This window comes from Herpailurus yagouaroundi, unplaced genomic scaffold (genome assembly GCF_014898765.1).
Source record: "Herpailurus yagouaroundi ecotype Mexico unplaced genomic scaffold, PumYag 163, whole genome shotgun sequence".
NCBI classification, from domain to species: Eukaryota; Metazoa; Chordata; class Mammalia; order Carnivora; family Felidae; genus Herpailurus; species Herpailurus yagouaroundi.
Genome location: NW_024412404.1, coordinates 25583612 through 25600704, shown reverse-complemented (window position 1 = coordinate 25600704; position 17093 = coordinate 25583612). Strand labels below are relative to the sequence as shown.

The following is a 17093-nucleotide window of genomic DNA, read 5'->3' as shown; positions in this document are numbered from 1 at the left end:
GCTCTCCCCACAGTATCATATATAGCTGCAATAACATAGACAGCAACCCAAACCCAAAAGTATCCAAAATGGAGAATGACCAAATAAGTTAAGTCAGGAGTGTATCCACCAACTTAAATTAAGAATAATGGTATCTTGGGACACCTGGGTGGCTCAGTCGATTAAGCGTCTGACCTCAGCTCAGGTCACGATCTCACAGTTGTGAGTTTGAGCCCCATGTCAAGCTCCGTGCTGACAGCTTGGAGCCCGGAGCCTGCTTAGGATTCTGTGTCTCCCTCTCTCACTGCCCCTTCCCTGTTCACTCTCTTTCTCTCTCAAAAATAAACATTAAAAAAAAAAAAAAAAAGAAGAATGGTATCTTAGTTATGAGAGGGCAGTCCTAATTTAAGACAATGGGAATAAACGTTCTGCCTCCCTTTGAAGGGGGTGGGTAGCATAATACGCAAAGAGCCTGAGGGCAAGGTCCACAGATTATCTACAGGATGAGTTCTAGATTTCTCTACAGCAGAGAGTAGGAATAAGACTAAATTTTCAGTGGTGTCCAGGGAGATACCAACAGTAAGGGCAGAGCACATCTTTTTTCCAAGCCTGGAGCTGTAACTGCTTTTCTGCAATGCAGGGTTTCAAAAAGCTGCTAGATCTAACAGATCTGCTACCTTGCTAAAGAATCTCCCAGCTGCCGGTGCCTGGAAGCACTGAGGACTCCTCCCAGAGTGCCAAGAAATCACTAACAATTTGTTGACTCCTCTGTTATCAGTCAACAGGACAGAAACAATTCTGCCTTCCCATGCTGACTGGTTTGCCAATGAACAGATACCTACAGCCAGAACTAAATGAGTGCTTAGGGAACCCAAGACCCCCATAAGTGGGCGCAAAATAAAATGCAGTTTGTTTTAAAAGGAACTCTGCAACCAGAGGAAAGGCTAAGCTCAAAATGAGAACAGGTGGCTTCTACTTAGGCAGAGCTAACAGAAGACAGTGGGTGACAGTGCACACGCGAGACCCCAGGATGGTGTCTGTCCTCTCAGTAAAGAAGAACACTCACGGATGTCCAAGTACCGGAGCTGCCAAAAAGGACACCGATGCAGGACTGCAGCCCCAAAGACACTGTCACAGCAGCTCAAAGAGGATACCACCATTACGACAATGTGTCAATGTGAAGAAAGGGGAGCATCCCTGGGTTTCTATAGTGCGGGCAGTTGATGTGCTTATCAGTTACTGCTTTTCTCCTAAGTAACTCAAACATGAACAGCTCCACAACCACTGAAGAGCCACTGAACAGGACCCATTGAGAAGGGTACTTTGCATTCCTTATCATGACCCTTGTCCTGCACCTTCCCTTGAGGAACTCCATCTTTGGTGAATCCTTTTATATCCTAATTGAGAATTAATGCTCAGTGGAAGATGACTGTACATTAACAAACTTTTTTTAAATTTTGGGGTGACATAGAAGGCTGCCAGTTTTGATTAGGATGCAGAAGAGAAGAGGCTCTCAGCAGATCAAGCTCCAATACAAGCTGCCCTGATGCTCAGACTCAAAGGTACAAGAAATAATCTGTGGTAGATTCTCTGACAAGGTCCAACAGGAGAGTTGGAGCACAGACCCCTAGATTTTCTGAGGCAAGGATATGACTTCATAACACTGTATGAAAACTGTAGCTCCTGGCATGACATTGGGCCCCAGTAGAGAACCCAAGTATGGAACATCAAGGATTTAGTGACCAGAGCTACCCATCCATGATTCACAAGGTCAGGTGAAGCAGCAAGCTATTATATGATAGAAATGGTATTTTTGTAATAGTACCTAGGCAGTGGTAGAGGGCACTAGTAAATACAAGTCCAGAACCTCATGTCACCTACTCTTATCATATCTCATGTCACCTACTCTTATCATATCTTTACTTATGCTCACGCCAACAACTTTATGGTGGGTTCCTGGTAACCAATGACAAAAAAGAAAAACCTGGGTCCTGGCTGACAAAGACAGATAAAAAATGACTACTGCTCTACAGCCCTACTTGGATGACTCTGAAAGACAATGAGGAGGCAGAAATTCTCTCAGTGGGCATGGCAAAGAGAGAAGTGACCAAACAAGAAAAAACATGGACTCCTTAGGAGTGGTGAATGGTATGGCTGATTGGGTAGGGTGATGGAAGGAGCAAAAGTGGAAAATAAAAGAGAAGGAACCTGGAGAAGAAGCATGTTGATGGTTCTACAAGAGCCCAAAGTGCCAACCTTTATATCTTACGTTAATGCCCACCACAAAACACCAACAACGCTTTGGTGCATTTAACAATGAGGTGCATTTAACTACATTCCCAACTACAGATGGAATAACTTGTCACTTGACTGCAGTGAGCTTTTGCTCTGGGCCACCTCAATGCTTGGCCAACAGGGTCATGAATGGAGGAGCCACAGTGACAGACAGGAAGGCTTTACACAGGCCCAACAGCATGGGTTCTTCCTTACTGAAGGTGGCCTAATCACTGCCACTGACACATGTGGGTATAGAACTGACACTCCAGATATGCGTTTGTCTTCCTTGCCCACAGTATATCATCCCGCCAGCACCACTATCCCAAGGTTTATAGATCACCTCATGAGGAGTATCAATTCTGGCCTCAGGATCAGCTACAGGATTGGGGATTACAGCTTGGTCCACTAACCCTCTTGTTTTGGAGATTTCTTTTAGTGATTACAACCAGCCTCCAATTTGAAGCAGACAAAGTGGGCTTAATGGAACATGAGGCAATCTGAGAAATAAAAACAGGCTATAGCAAACACTTGTGGTGCTGGCAACACATCCCCTTACCCTACCGGCCTCATTATAGCTATGGTGGACAGCTCTATGCACTGCCTGACAGTATCTGATACCAAGTATAAGCCAAGGCACTGCTGTTTTGCTCCTTAGGGTTTTCTCCAAACTTAAAGAAGACTGCTCAGCAGTATGTAGGCACAGCCATACAAACGCTAGAGTTAAAGCTCCAGGAGCAATCTTCAACTAACAGAAGATGAAAAGTCATTGGGGCACCGGGCTTGCTAGGTCAGAAGAGCATCTGTTTCTTGATCTCAGGGTCATAAGTTAGAGCCCCTTGTTGGGTGTAGAGATTCCTCAAATAACAAAAACCTCAAAAAAAAAAAAAAAAGATGATGAAAGTCAGTGGATAAATGTCCCAAGCTCCCTGTCCTTTGATGGGACAATACTACGGCGCATTCAGAGGGTCCCCACGATTGCCCATAGTGATAACCGGCTCCTTACCACACTTTATGTAACTTCTCTCACCTTTCCCTTTCTCCCATTTCTGCTTCTTTGGATCACCTCGCAAATAAACTACCTAGTCGTAAGTCCTTTTCTCGGGCTCTACTTTCAAAGGAGCCCAAACTAAGAAGTGGTGCAGTCAGGACTCAAACTAAAACAATGTGGCTCCACAGCCTGCACTTTAACAAGAGCGTATTGCCTCTTTAAAGCAGCAGAATAGGGTGCAATACACTATGGGATCCTAAATGTAAATACCAGTGAGCAAGCATATACACAGCAACAAAGAGATTTTAACTTTCTAGTGGTGAAGAAAACTGGAAAAAAAGGGGCAGACTATATATAGCCAAACCTAAGTCAATTAAATACATACATACACACACACCAAAGACATATTCAAAGACATATAGCAAACAAATGAGACTGCTTTCCTATGGCAGGAGGAGACAAAAGGAGAGTGGAGATCAAGAAGAAAGTAAATAAAATAAATCAATTGAGGGACCTTATAAAGAACAAAGCAATTTTACTCCTGTAAATGTAAGATATGATTAACTTGAGTTTCTGAGTCACAGTCCGAACATACTGTCACAATATTAAATGGAAAAGTCAACAGTACTTGTTATGAATCGGAAGTTATCAAAATAAATATAAAACTCTGAAAATATTTTTATTTACTTATTTATTTTTGATGTTTATTTTTGAGAGAGAAAGAAAGTGTGTGTGCAGGCATGTATGTGAGCATGGGAGGGTCAGAGAAAGAGGCATTACAATCCAAAGCAGGCTCCAGGCTCTGAGCTGTCAGCATAGATCATGACCTGAGCCAAAGTCGGACGTTTAACTGACTGAGCTACCCAGAAACCCCTGAAAATATTTTTAAAAATTCACCTGTGTTAAGACCTAAAATCATTCTGAACAGTACTGGCAGCACACATTCCATACTTTGAGAAACACTGTTGTCACTATTCTGAGATAAGAATGATAGAGGGATCTTCAAAATATATATATTTTTTGGGGTGCCTGGGTGGCTCAGTCAGTTGAGAGTTGGACTTCAGCTCAGGTCATGATCTCACAGTTCATGGGTTCAAGCCCTGCACTGGGCTCCCTGTCAGCGCAGAGCAGGCTCGGGATCCTCTGTACTCCTCTTTCTCTGCCCCTCTCCCTCTCATGCTCTTGCTCTCGCTCAAAAATAAATAAACATTAAAAACACCTTTAATATACATTTTAATAGTAAAAATATTAATTTGAAAGCTTAACTAGATTTATGTTAAAGAGAAAACTTGAGGGGTGCCTGGATGGCTCAGTCAAACAACCAACTTTGGGTCAGGTATTTCTCTCTCTCAAAAAAAAAAAAAACACTAAAAATTTTTTTAAAAAGAGAAAACTTGATAAGAGCTGAATCACAAAGCCTTTTCTTAATGTGAATGCTTTCCTTCCTCAATAATGTAATGTTTTCCAGTTACACAATGTATAATCACAAAACAGTGACTACTTAATTTTCAATATAAAATGTTGGAATATTTCTAAATATTGCAAAGTCCTAAATCAGTCATCAACTAAGAGCTGAAAAGAACTTTAATAAAAGCACCAAAACTAGCTAGTTTTATATTATGAGGTAACTTATTACCTCACTGAAAGGTATTTCTCTAAGGACATTACCATACTGATGGTTATTTGTTAACATGAAACCATCAAATTCTGCTTCATAAATTTCTTCATTGATCCCAATTCACTGAGCAGTAACTCCATTAAAATAAGATACCATCCTTCAGTAACAGTGTCAGAATTATACCTGAAGGAATATTTTAAACATTTTTTACTAAATCTCGCTTAGCATTTAAAACTATAGCAAAAGATGTAATATGAACAGAACAGTATTTTTTTCTTTAAAAACTGCTCTTTTAAAAAACGCAATACCTTAAAAAAATTAATTTTTAAAAATAAGAATAGGGATGCCTGGGTCACTCAGTCGGTTGAGCATCCGACTCTTGATTTCAGCTCAGTCATGATCTTGAGGTTCGTGGGATCAAGCCCCTCGTCAGGCTCCACACTGAGCATAGAGCCTGCTTGGGATTCTCTCTCATTCTCTGCCCCTATCCCATGCACATGTGCTCTCTCTCTCTCTCTCTCTAAAGAAACAAACAAAAAGAATAAAAAAGGCAATACTTTGCTTTTTTTATGGTATCTCCCTTACAATATGCTAAGACTTGAAACATGATGTACAAAAATATGTGTTGTATGTAAACAAATGACAAAATGAAGAGACCAATAAGACAATAAAACATTAATTTTAATGTTTCCTTAAGCTTAGAAAACTTAGGGTGCCTGGGTGGCTCAGTCAGTTAAATGTCTGACTCCTGATTTCAACTCAGGTCATAAGCTCACAGTTTGTGAGTTTGAGCCCCACTTGGGGTTCTGTGCTGAGGGCATGGAGCCTGCTTGGGATTCTGTCTCCCTCTCCCTCTGACCCTCCCTCACTTGCTCTCTATCTCTAGCTCAAAATAAATAAAAATAAACTTTAAAAATAAATAAATAAACTCAGGAAACTTAGATTTGAAAAATTACTTATATTTGCTATGGATGCTGCCCAACATTATCCGTACTATCCAGACAGAATGCATGGGCATCATCATCTCTTTCCAACATCCAGTCAGAAATTACTGTTGATACAGAAGGACTATTTTCAACTGTTAAGAAAATGAGAATTTTCATATAATTCTAATTATTTTCTTAAAAGTCTTTTTCTTACCTCAGAGATGTGGCTAGATAAAACTGTACTTCCAATTTTCTCCAAACAGCTTTGACCTATGCTTCCATCTCATGAATTCCAAGACAGTATTAAACTGATGCATATTTTCATAAATCTGTTTAAAAAAAAAAAAGAACTTATTTAAACTAAAAGAAACATGCAGAAGCAATACTAAAACAATGTCCTGTGTAAAACTATACATTTTCAATGTAAAGTCAATGAAAATTCTAAAGTACTTTAACCTATTGCTTTACCATTTTCCCAACCTCTGCCCAAAGAAGTTTCCCATTTTGCATATTTTCAACTTTGCAAAGATAATAGTAGTTCTGTGGAAAAAGTTACTCACGTGTAAAATTTCTGTATCAGCTTAGACTTTTGAAAAAAAAAAATCACATCTTAAACTGGAAAAGCAGGAGCAGCTAGAAGCAACACTAAAATCTATAATTCTACAACATTCAAACCCCTACATCAGCAAAACTATATTTGACCACCCAGCTAATATCCCTATTTTCACTTTTATCACAAAATCTCTGTAAGCAGTTTTCATTTCAGTCAAGCTTTCCCCTAGAATATCAGGAACTGGAGGGGTCAGGAATGAATCGCATCGCTTGGTCTAAGCCCAGGGGATGGGTTACAACTATGTGACCCCTGACATTCAGTTCCCCTGCTGCCTTAAGAGACAAAATTCACAAATCTGGAAGAGGAAAACAATGAAACATTTAAATCTATTTAAAGAAGTGTGTTGTTTACTTAGAGATCTTGAAAATAATTTTGTTGAATATATCTTTTAACTGAAACTTCAAATAGCAAGGTATTCTGTTTCATATTGTAAAAGGAAAAATTTTAAGCTGCATGAACACTACCTATGTCCTACTGCAAGGTCAAAATGCCTTTGTCTTCAAGTGCATTTAGAAGTATCATTTGTGTCACACTGAGGTTTAATAGTCTTGGCAATAATGACTGAATTCATGTAAACTGGGCAACCTGAAACTGTCTAGCATATCAGATAGCAGGCTTTCTTAAAGACAAGAGTCTCCACTCAGCAGACAGGCTGCCATAGGACCATGCTAAATCTTTCATGGTCCAACTAAAGACAGACTGACCCTGAAAGCAATTAGCAATGCTTTGTCTGCATTTAAGAGCTTTTACTGTCTTCACAATGCACTGGTTACCTACAACTTAACTGGTCCCTAACATTTTTCAGGGTACTGACAGGACTATACAACTCTTAGAATATCACTTAGAGAAAAGAGGGCAGGAATGGAGATACACTGTTTAGGATTTTGTTTTTCTGAGATGTTCACAGTCTTAAAAAATTTCCCTTATATAATAAAAAAATAAATGCATTGTATTTCCATTTTAGAAATGACAAATATTTTCCTCGAAAGCCCCTCTTTGCCAACAACTCCATTCTTCCCAAATGGTGTGTGTGGAAGAAAAGAGGGAAGGCAATCACTTATATTAAGCAAAGCTCAGATTAACCTATTCTCCTAAAGGTTAAAACAATCCATCAAAATGACTATGTTTAAAAATACATGGCTTGATTCTAATTCTACCAGGTTATTTCCAATGGATCAAATAAAATTAACATGTGAACCACTTACCAACCATTGTTTATTACAGCACTATTTATTATACCACCATTTCCTTGGTGTGAAAAAAAAGAACTGAAGCTTTAGGCTAAGTCCAAAGTTAATAAAAAGAAAAATACATAATTAAAGAATCTGGAAATATGCCTCCTTCAAAGTCCAAGATCCTGCCTGAATTTTCTATCCTCCCTCCATCCTCTCAATGCAGAAATAAATGACAAAAAAATATAACTGTCTAAAGATTGAATCTAAGACCAACTAATGAAAACCAAGTAAATGTGACCTTACTACTAAGAGGTAAATAAAAGATTAATCAAAGGACAGGATATGCTTCACAGTACAGGTCTGCAAATCACTTTTTACAAACTAAAACTGTGTGAATAAACTAAAGCTTTCCCTAACCTCTGCAATATAGTGCTACAGTCCTATAAGCAGAAATCAGTAAACATGTGCAGCTTTAATCACTTAACTTACAAGGTAATATACCACAGGCTTTTAGCACTATGAACTTGGGTTTAACAACCACAAAGATCCAGTCAAAACTGAATACTAAACAAGTATGATAATACTTTCATCAAAAATTTTGTGTCTGAAATTTTCAAGCCTGTTAGTGCTGGAAAACACATTGAAGAACAAATAATTCTTTTAAAAACACATCAGAGCTTCTTAATGATAGAATAAGTGAAAAACAAACCTTTCTAGATATATTCTAATGTTTTATGATTGAGCTAATGTTAGAATTTCAAAGTTGGTAAATATGGGCAAACAAATGTGAAAAGTGCATTTTAATCCCACATTATCTTTACAGAATACCTTTATTTGCCACCAAAATGTACACATCCCTCATGGTTCTCAAAATTATTAAAGTTGTTAAACTTTTTTAAAAATTATTTTGAGAGAGACGGAGACAGCATGATTAGGGGAGGAGCAGAAAGAGAAGGAGAAAGAGATTCCCAAGCAGGCTCTACACTGTCAGGGCTGAAACTGATGTGGGACTTGAACTCATGAAACCAGGAGATCATGACCTGAGCTGAAATCTAGTCAGACGGTTAACCGACTGAGCCACCTAGGCACCCCAAAAGTTGTTAAACTTTAAACCACTGGGGTACTGGGCACCTGGGTGGCTGAATCGGTTGAGTGGCTGACTCGATTTCAGCTCAGGTCATGATCCCACGGTGGGAGGATCGAGCTCCAAGTCGGACTCTGCACTGACAGCACAGAGCCTGTTTGGGATTCTCTCTTTCTCCCTTATCTTCTGTCTCTCTCCTGCTCACGAGCTCACTGTCTCTCGCATGCTCTCTCTCTAAAGAGAATTAGATAAATGTTTTAAAAATAAATAAACCACTGGGGTACTTAAAAGATCATTAACCATACATAACCCATCAGTGACAAACGCAAACTAAGGATATTATAGTCATCTTTGACTCCGACGTTTTAGGACATCGACCATTCACTCCTATATAAGATTTGCTTTACAGAAATAATAGTGTACATATGCTTTTGATAAATATACTCATAAGACAAAATTTAAGATTACTTTTGAGTTTGTACAAAATGTCAAAAAGTGGTCATTTCCTAGTCTTCACAAAATCAGCAATACTGACAGCATATTTTTTCTTTCTACCACTCCAAATCCTCTCCTTCTCATCTTCATTTCTCCTCTCCAAGCACCATAAAAAGTACCCCAAATGTTGGACAAATATTGCTGTTAACACTATCACTGCATTCTTATAACCGTTTTAAAAAACCAGAACCAAACTACAAAATAATATTTGACAAAACATTCCAGCTGGGCTCTTAAACAAAATGCATTAATATTACAACCTTTGGTACATTAACTGGAAAATTCCAACATCATGCTTCAGAAAAATACAATACAGTTTTAGCTATAAGTAACTCAAATGAGCAGTGTAATTTAGGTTTATCATGCATTATTATTATTATTATTATTTTTTTTGAGAGAGAGAGAGAAGAGAGAGATCATAAGAGCTGGGGAGAGGGAGAGGGAGAGGGAGAGGGAGAGAGAGAGGGAGAGAATCCCAAGCAATCTCCACTCCCAGCATGGAGTCTGACCATGGCGCTTGATTTCACAACCATGAGATCATGACGTGAGCCAAAATCAAGAGTTGACTGCTTAACTAAGCCACCCAGGCGCCCCTATCAAGCACTTCTATAATAAAGCAGGTTAGTACCACATAACACAGAAAGGAAGGGTCAACTTATGGACGGGTTGTGTTCTAAAACATCACTTACAAATTGAATATAAGCATGATTTTACAACTTAACATGCCTTTCCCATAAAAGCAAAGATTTAAACAGCAGTATTAAACCCACAATACAAATGAACTACAGTGCACAATTCTATGTAGCACTCTTCTGCTTAAGCATATTTCCATACCAAACTCTAAGCTTTTATTCACTGTTGTATTCTAGAATCTAGCACAGTTGATGACACAGAGTAGGATTTCAACAAATACTAGCTGATCTGAAGTACTGAATAGCAACAACTCAATGATATGAAACCAGCCTGTCTAGAAAACCTTACCTATCTTAATTATATCAGATAACCAAAAGGCAAGGGGAGAAAAGCTCCTTCCAAAAGATATATGAAAAAGATTCTCAACACCAGGCTTGGAAAGCTCTGGTCTAAGCCAATTGTGGCAACTTCCATTCTCCTTGCCAGTAAGACAAGAGACTAAATTGCTGGGGAGCTTCTGGATGATGAAAAAAAGACACTTGGGTGAAAACCCCTTCCATCCCCCAACCTTTTTTTCCAGGCAACTCTGGGTTTGAGTTTGTCAAGCGGAATGAGGCAGCTATCTTAGGACCATAAGGAAAGAGATGGCCTAAGAAGACAACCCAACAAAAAATGAAGCTTCTGCACAGCTAAGGAAACAATCAGCAAAACTAAAAGGCAACGAATGGAATGGGAGAAGATATTTGCAAACAACATTTCAAGTAAAGGGTTAGTATCCAAAATCTAGAAAGAACTTATCAAACTCAACACCCAAAAAACAAATAATCCAGTAAAGAAATGGGCAAAAGACATAAATAGACACTTCTCCAAAGAAGACATCCAGATGCCCAACCAACACATGAAAAAATGTTCAACATCACTAATCATCAGGGAAATACAAATCAAAACCATAATGAGATACCACCTCACATCTGTCAGAATGGCTAACATTAACAACTCAGGCAACAACAGATGTTGGCAAAGATGCAGAGAAAGAGGATCTCTTTTGCATTGTTGGTGGGAATGCAAACTGGTGCAGTCACTCTGGAAAACACCATGGAGGTTCCTCAAAAAATTAAAAATAGAACTACCCTACACCCAGCAATTACACTACTAAGTATTTATCCAAGGGATACTAGTATGCTGTTTCGAAGGGGCACATGCACCCCAATGTTTACAGCAGCACTATCAACAATAGCCAAAGTACGGAAAGAGCCCAAATGTCCATCAATGGATGAATGGATAAAGAAGATGCGATATATGTATACAATGGAATATTACTCAGCAATCAAAAAGAATGAAATCTTGCCATTTTCAACTGCGTGGATGGAACTAGAGGGTATAATGCTCAGTGAAATTAGACAGCCAGAGAGAGACAAATATCATATGACTTCACTCATAGGAGGACTTTAAGAGACAAAACAGATGAACATAAGAGAAGGGAAGCAAAAATAATATAAAAATGGGGAGAAGGACAAAACATAAGAGACTCTTAAATATAGAGAAAAAACAGAGGGTTGTTGAAGGGGTTGTGGGAGAGCGGATGGGCTAAATAGGTAAGGGAGCATTAAGGAATCTACTCCTGAAATCATTGGTGCACTATATGCTAACTAACTTGGATGTAAATTAAAAGATAAATTATTAAAAAAAAAAAAAAAAAGAATGGCTGCATCAAAAGACAGAAAGAATCTGGGTCCTTGGTGATGCTATAATGCTTGAATGTTTTAACTAGGTTGGATCTTTTTATTATATTAAATCTTTTTATTGTTTAACCAGTTTTAAATTACCAAAAGTAACCCAGCAAATACAGTGATTTAGAAGCCAATACGCCATTTACTTTCATGAATTCAACTTTTATTTATACAATGATAACTCATCTAAATTATATCTCAATCCTGGGGCGCCTGGGTGGCTCAGTCGGTTAAGCGGCCGACTTCAGCTCAGGGCGTGATCTCGCGGTCCGTGAGTTCGAGCCCCGCGTCGGGCTCTGTGCTGACAGCTCAGAGCCTGGAGCCTGTTTCAGATTCTGTGTCTCCCTCTCTCTGACCCTCCCCTGTTCAGGCTCTGTCTCTCTCTCTCTCAAAAATAAATAAACGTTAAAAAAAATTTAAAAAAAAATAAATTATATCTCAATCCAGATCCTTCTCTTGAACTAATACAAATTTCCAAAGTACTAAATATTAAATAGTTATTCCAGTGGCACATTAAGAGAACGGAAGTGATATAAAAGCCATCATCTACCAGCACAAAAATTGTTTATGCACTCATATTCACTTGCATGGCTAACAGCAGCACCACCACCTACCCAGCTGTAAAAGTTGGAAATCTAGGAAGCACTAATCTCATCTCCCTCTGCTTCATCTATTATATTGAGGTAATTAAGAAATGCTGCCCATTCTGATATATCTTTAAAATCTGTCTCCTTTATATCTATACACACCTAGTACAGGCTCTCATCTTTCACTGCAGCCTGCCTTCATTCTTACCTCCTTCACTGTACCTTTGTTTCTAAAATACAACTGTGCTTCTTGAAAAGATTATAAACACCATAAGTTATCAGGAAAATAAAAATTAAAACTATAATTAGAAACCACTACATACCCACCAGAATGGTCATAATAAAAAAGACAGACAATACCAAGTGTTGGTAAGGACATGGAAAAACTGGAACTCTCACACACTGCTATAAAATGATGCAACCGCTTGGAAGAACCGTTCAGCAATTTCTTGAAAAGTTAAACATAAACTCACTATATGATCCAAAATTCCCTCTATGGAAATACCCAAGAGATATGAAAATGTGTGTCTATACAAAGACTTATACACAAATGTTCTCAGCAGTATTATTCATAATAGCCAAAAGTGAAAACAACCCAAAGGTCCATCAACTGGTGAATGGATAAAGTGTGGCATAATCATACAATGGAATACTATCAGGTAACAAAGTACTGGCACATGTTACAACTCGAATGTACCTCAAACACATGCTAAGTAAATGAAGCCAGTTGCAAAATACCATGTATCGTATGATTCCGTGCATACGAAATATTTAGAAAAGGCAAATTTAGACAATCAGACCAAAGCAGTGGTTACCTAAAGCAAGGGGTAGAAGTGGGAAATTTGGAGCAGTGATGAAATGTTCTAAAATATTTACAGCACAACTCTAAAATTTTATTATACATAAAAAAATACAAGTGTGCTTTAAAATTTTTCAACAATTTCCACTTGTGTATAAAATGAAGGCCGGGGCGCCTGGGTGGCGCAGTCAGTTAAGTGTCCGACTTCAGCCAGGTCACGATCTCACGGTCCGTGAGTTCGAGCCCCGCGTCGGGCTCTGGGCTGATGGCTCAGAGCCTGGAGCCTGTTTCTGATTCTGTGTCTCCCTCTCTCTCTGCCCCTCCCCCGTTCATGCTCTGTCTCTCTCTGTCCCAAAAAAATAAACGTTAAAAAAAAAAAATTAAAATAAATAAATAAATAAAATGAAGGCCAAAATCTTTAGAAGGCTATCTATAGACTGCTATAATCCGCTTTCCATCTATTTAACCTGCTTTATCTTCTACTATAATCTCCGCCAAAAAGTCTCCTGCTGGTCATTATTAAACTATTTGCTATTTCCTAAATATGCCCAGTTATTTAATGCTTCTCCCTTTCTTTGAACTTGCTATTCTAATTCAAAAATCAAAATGTTATCTTTATATTTTGCCAAGTGAACTTCCATTTGTCCTCACAAAGATCCATCTCAAATACCTCCTTTCACTGAATCCTCTCCACCCCCTACGTGTTGCTAACTTGCTGAGTCTGGTAATAACACACTTAGTGCTTAGCACACTGAATTTTGATGATTTAAAGGTATGTCTTACTTTTTAAGATAACCCCTGTGTACAGCAATTGCATTTTACTAATACTTGTGTTCCCTGTGTTTTAAGCACAGTCCAGTGACCAGCACAAAGGAGATAATCCATGTATTTTTGAATAAATGATTGATGAAGAATGACAGGAAAAAGAAAAATCCCAAAGTAGGCAAAATGAGCTCTGCACCACAAAGACCCTTGTGTAAGTATGGTTAAAGCTGGTTACATAAGAAAGAAAAACAGAAAACCATCCAATCTCACCTAAGTGTTTATCAGGGTGGGATCAGTTAAATAGCCACAATGAACATTACACAGTCCTTTAAAAGAATGAGAATCATTTATTTGTGCTGATATAGAATGATATCCCAAATATCCTGCAGTTATAAAAATTATAAAAAGAGTCACTCCACTATTAAAAAGAAAACTATACACACAAACAGCCGTGTGTGTGTGTGCGTGTGTGTGTGTGTGTGTGTATGCACACACATGCAACATGTATGAGGAAGGTAGAGATGAAAAGGTACACACCAACTCATCGGAATATAGGCAAAAAAGTGGAAACAACCTAAATGCCTATCAACTCATGAACAGATACACAAAAGGTGGTATATCCATCCAACTAAATATTATTTATCCATAAAAATAAATTAAGCCATAAAAAGAATCAATTCCAATACAACATATGAACACTGAAAATATTACGCTAAGTGAAAGAAGCCAGACAAAAGGCCACGTGTTATATGGTTCCATTTATACAAAATACCCAAAATATGCAATTCCACAGAGACAGAAAACAGATTAATGGTTGTGTGGGATTGGGAGTGGAGGGTGGGAATGGAGAAAGACACCAAAGGGATGATCTATATAAGAAAAAAAAGGATAAATTTGAATTCATCAAAATTAAACTGTTTGCTCTGCAAAAGACACTGTTAAAAAGATGAAAAGACAAGACACAGAATAGGAAAATATACTTGCAAACCATAGATGTGACAAAAGATCCATATCTAGAATATATCCAGAAATATCAAAACTCAACATTAAAAAAAATTCACCTAGAAACTGGACAAAGAACATGAAGAGCGATTTCACTGAAGATATTTGGATAGCAAATAAGCACATGAAAAGATATGGTCAACAACAACAGCCATCAGGGAAACGCAAATTAAGACTACACTGAGATCACTAAGCACCCACTGGAATAACTAAAATAAAAAACAGGACAATACCAAGTTCTGGCAAGAATATGAAGAAAACGAATCCTTCCTACGTTGCTGATGAGAATGTAAAATGCAACAGCCACTCTGGAAAATGGTTTAGAAGTTTCTTTAAAAACGAAATACACACTCACATGTAACCAAATGCACTCCTGGTTACAAAGAAACGAACATGAATGTTAGTAGCAGCTTTATTTTTAATAGCCCAAAACTGGAGAAAATAAAATGTCCTTCAAAAGGTAAATGGTTAAACTATGGTACATCCACACAACAGAATCTTATACTCAGCAATAAAAAGGAATAAACTACTGTTACACAAAACAACTTGGGTGAATCTCAAAGGATTAGGCTGAGTGCAAAAAGGTCACATAATGTATTCCATTTATAAAACACTCTCAAAATAATAAAATTATACAGATGGAAAAAAGACTAATGGGGGCAGCTGTGTGGGTGGCATAAAGGAGGTCTTTGCGGTGACAGAATCTGTACCTTGTTGCTGACGTGGTTAGCTAAATCTACATGTATACTTAAATGGCACAGCACAATACATATAAAATGAACCAATGTCAATTGCTGGTTTGGTATTGTACATCATGTAGTATTAAGTAACCACTGGAGGAAGGTGAAGGGTACAAGGGACCTCTCATTATTTTTTTTTTTTAAGTTTTTTTTTTTCAACGTTTGTTTATTTATTTTTGGGACAGAGAGAGACAGAGCATGAACGGGGGAGGGGCAGAGAGAGAGGGAGACACAGAATCGGAAACAGGCTCCAGGCTCTGAGCCATCAGCCCAGAGCCTGACGCGGGGCTCGAACTCCCGGACCGCGAGATCGTGACCTGGCTGAAGTCGGACGCTTAACCGACTGCACCACCCAGGCGCCCCGGGACCTCTCATTATTTTTGCAATGTCCTATGAATCTAGAATTACTTCTAAGCAATTAAACATTTTTAAACTCTATTTCCTAAAAATGTTTTACCTCTGCTTTAAATTAGATTTTGAACAAAATAACTGTTCAAAGACTATTCAAGATATATTACTTCTTTCCAATCAGCTAGAAAACTTCAATTCTGCAGTGGTTTCTAGTATCCTATGGAAATGAGGAGTGCCCATAATAGAAGTCTAAAGAAACCAGCAGTTCCTAGACCAAATTCTGGGTCTGGGAAGCAGTGACTGCTATTTCAATGGGTGCCCATCTGTTCTAAGAGTGACACACATAGGAAGTTTGATGCAGCCACCTGCCCCAGGATGAATCCCCAAGTAATCATCTATCCATATATTCTTTTCCAATTTATCCTTCCTCACAAAGAAGCATAGAAACCACCTCTATGTTTTCATTTTAATTTTTCTCTATAATTTATTAGCACAATACACACTGTACACATGGGCATTTAAAATGCTTGATATATCTTCTTCCCCTTTCCAAGTAAACCTAACTCAGTCAGTGAAGAAATATGTATCACCCATTTATTTCCATAAAATGATAAGAAATTACCAACAGAACAGTTATTTTATTAGTTGTAAAAGCACCCACGGGGCAAGTTCCTCTGGATAGTTTCACTACATTATATAAACAGGAAAATTTCTATTCTGAGGAATCATCAGGAATTGATTTTAGACTGCTAAGAGTCCATCAATTCTTCTAAAAATGGGCATTGTTTATACTTTTCAATAAAGCATAAACATTATTTAGAATTAACATTATGAACACCAATTACAGCGTTACGCTACAATATAGTGAATCGCCACAGACTATTAGTAATTTACTTCCTCTCCTGATATAATCCAATGGAAAATACACAATGCTATCTATATAGCATTCATCCCCCAAAAATTTAACTTTTTTTTTTTAATTTTTTTTTCAACGTTTATTTATTTTTGGGACAGAGAGAGACAGAGCATGAACAGGGGAGGGGCAGAGAGAGAGGGAGACACAGAATCGGAAACAGGCTCCAGGCTCCGAGCCATCAGCCCAGAGCCTGACGCGGGGCTCGAACTCACAGACCGTGAGATCGTGACCTGGCTGAAGTCGGACGCTTAACCGACTGCGCCACCCAGGCGCCCCCAAAAATTTAACTTTAATCTAGTCATGAAATACAAAAACACAAGCAGCAAATTGTGGGATATCCTACTTAAAAAAAAAAAAAAAACAACAACAACCTTGGGGCGCCTGGGTGGCTTAGTTGGCTAAGTGTCCAACTCAG

The 17093-nt window shown here is 38.3% G+C and overlaps 1 protein-coding gene across 1 annotated transcript in view; it reads right to left on the bottom strand.

Annotated features, from left to right (window-relative positions):
• Positions 1-17093, bottom strand: part of BMPR1A (bone morphogenetic protein receptor type 1A) — a 139638-nt gene that overhangs the window by 53059 nt on the left and 69486 nt on the right. The window contains exon 2 of the mRNA XM_040485636.1: positions 6003-6117. The gene's annotated coding sequence lies outside the window, so the exon portion shown is untranslated. The remainder of the gene's footprint in view (positions 1-6002; positions 6118-17093) is intronic.